Raw genomic sequence first — 2,977 nt, 5'->3', positions numbered from 1 at the left:
GATTCCGGTCGGGGGCATGTGCCTGGGTTGTGGGCACATCCCATGTAGGAGATGTGCAGGAGGCAGCTGATCGATGTTTCTCTCTCATCGATGTTTCTAGCTTTCTGTCTCTCTCCCTTCCTCTCTGTAGAAAATCAATAGAATATATTAAAAAAAAAAAAAAGAATATACAGGGATTCAACAGTAGACTAGAGGATTCTGAGAATCAAATCAACAATTTGAAACATGAGGAAGCATAAACACCCAGCCAGAAGAGCAAAAAAGAAAAAAGAATCCAAAAATATGAAGATGTGTAAGGAGCCTCTGGGACAACTTCAAGCCTACCAACATTCACATTATGGAAGTGTCAGAAGAAGAGAGAGAGAGCAAGATATTGAAAACCTATTTGAAGAAATGACAGAAAACTTCCCCTATCTGGTGTAAGATATAGACTTACAAGTCCAGGAAGCACAGAGAACCCCAAACAAGAGGAACCCAAAGAGGGCCACACCAAGACACATCATAATTAAAATGCCAAGGGCTGAAGACAAAAAGAGAATCTTAAAAGTAGCAAGAGAAAAGCAGTTTGTTACCTACAAGGGAATGCCAATATGACTGTCAGCTGATTTCTCAACAGAAACTATGCAAGCCAGAAGGGAGTGGCAAGAAATATTCAAAGTGATGAATAGCAAGGACCTACAACCAAGATTACTCTACCCAGCAAAGCTATAATTCAGAATTAAAGGTCAGATAAAGAGCTTCATGGACAAGGAAAAGCTAAAGGAGTTCATCACCACCAAACCAGTATTACATGAAATTTTGAAGGGTATTCTTTAAGAAGAGGAAGAAGAAAAAGAAAAAGATAAAAAAAAATATGAACAACAAAATGGCAACAAATACATACCTATCAACAATTGAAACTAAAAATCAAAATAAATAAGAAATCTAATGAACAGAATAAACTGGTGAATAAAATAGAATCAGAGGCATGGAAATGGAACAGACTGAGGATTCTCAGAGGGAAGTGGGGTGAGGGGTTGGGAAGATTAAACAAAGATCTTATATGCATATATGCATTACCTATGAACACACACAAGAGGATGGCGAAGGCCTGGGGCAGGGCAATGGGGGGAAAAAAGAGGGATATCTGTAATAATCGCAATAAAGATTTTTTTTAAAAGACAAATGCTGTTTGATTCCACTTTAAAAAAACACAGACAAAAAATGCAGGGACACCACCTGGGCGCCATGGTCTTTCTCACGACGCAGCTCTGACTGTGGAGCCATGTCACAAACCGCTACTGGCAGGTACGGGAGGTGCTGAAGAACTGCTGCTACCGGCTGGCCCTCTGTCTGTGATCAGAGCATTTGTGAAATGCACGAAAGCCCGGAGACGGAAGAGGAGGATCCTGAGGACGCTCTTGATTAATCGAATTACAGCTGCCTCCCAGGAACATGGCTGCATTACCCAGCGTTCATTGGCAATTTAATTAAGTGCCAGGTGGAGCTCAACAGGAAAGTGCTGGCTGATCTGGCCATTGATGAACCCAAGACTTTTAAATCCTTGGCTGCTTTGTCCAGAAGGAGGCGAAAGGGAGGATTTGCTGCTGTCTTGGAGGACGGGAAGGAGCCTGAAAGCATCTTTTCTAGAAAGGTGCGGGACCACTGAGGGACACGGCCACACCTGCCCTCTGCAGCTACGTGTCTTGAGAACAGGCGTTCTCCTCCCTTCCCCCCCTCCCCCCAATGATCATATGATCATAATTAAAACAGGGGCTAAGAATCGTTTGCCAAGAATGTGTTAAGTTTGCTTTGCAATGGTGTTAACCTTACATTTCAGTAACAGGAGGAGAGAAAAGGCTTGTTTGTCCTCCCTAGGACGGGCCAGCAGCATCTCATGTAGGTTGTCCCAATAAAGCTGTGTGGTGGTCAAAAACAAAACAAAACAAAACAACATATCACAGAAGTTGTTGTCTGTCCCTTTGGTGGCTGCAGGAGTTGTAAACTACTTCACACGAAATAGAAAATTAAATTAAGTGGTTATAAGCACATTGTAAAGGATTCTCTGCTTCTTGCTTTTGGCACTTTCTTCCTAGGAGTGCAGTGATGGGTGGTGAGTTGCTAGATGAATATACCATTATTAGTCATAGTTTTAACTTATCTTTTATTGGGATGTGGTGGCTTTGGTCTTTGGTGTTTTTGTTTGTTTGTTTGTTAAATATATTTTTATTATTTCAGAGAGGAAGGGAAAGGGAGAGAGAGAGCGAAAGAGAGAGAGAGAGAGAGAAAGAAACATCAATGATGAGAGAGAATCATTGATCGGCTGCCTCCTGCACACCCCACACTGGGGCTCGAGCCCACAACCCCGGGCATGTACCTTTGACTTGAATGGAACCTGGGACCCTTCAGTCCACAGGCTGGCGCTCTATTCACTGAGCCAAACCGGCTAGGGCAGTCTTTGGTTTTGTAAAAGACCAGACTGGGAGAGGTGTTTCCAAGTGGGCCCTGGGGAAGGGGAAGCAGATGGTCATCACATTGACTCCTTGTTTCCAGACAGATTTGTACTCATCTCTCCCAAACAAATGTGTCTGTTTTTCTTACAAATATCTCAAAAAAAAAAAAAAAATTCACCTGGAAAAGAATCAGGTGTCTGGGGTAAAATTCACTAATATCTCTTTAATTAACACAGTGATTACATAATCAATATTAAATGTACTCCTGAGCAATTAGCTAATGCAGTGCAGCGGTATCAGTAGGCAATAGAAATCATCTCATTGAAAGTAATTATTTCCTTCTCATCAAAAGACAGGGATAGGGACTGCCTAAATTATCTGAATAATTACCTTAATTACCTCTTTTGAGATTATACACAAAACCAGTCTTGGGTGTTTTGGGTTAGTCCCAGGCAAAAATAAGTTCTATCAAAGTTATATATTCTCAACTTACCACAACACCCTCTAAACAATTATGCCCAACAACTAATCATACAATCATTAGA

At 41.5% G+C, this 2,977-nt stretch overlaps 1 pseudogene; it reads left to right on the top strand.

The window, feature by feature from the left end:
• The first annotated feature begins 1,227 nt into the window (after positions 1-1,227).
• LOC139008006 (large ribosomal subunit protein bL20m pseudogene) lies at positions 1,228-1,648 on the top strand (annotated as a pseudogene).
• The last annotated feature ends 1,329 nt before the right edge of the window (positions 1,649-2,977 follow it).

This window comes from Myotis yumanensis, unplaced genomic scaffold (assembly GCF_028538775.1).
Source record: "Myotis yumanensis isolate MYYU_CA2020_CCGP unplaced genomic scaffold, mMyoYum1.0.hap1 SCAF_4, whole genome shotgun sequence".
In the NCBI taxonomy this organism is placed as follows: Eukaryota; Metazoa; Chordata; class Mammalia; order Chiroptera; family Vespertilionidae; genus Myotis; species Myotis yumanensis.
The sequence above is the reverse complement of the archived record's forward strand: the minus strand, read 5'-3'. Positions and strand labels throughout refer to the sequence as shown.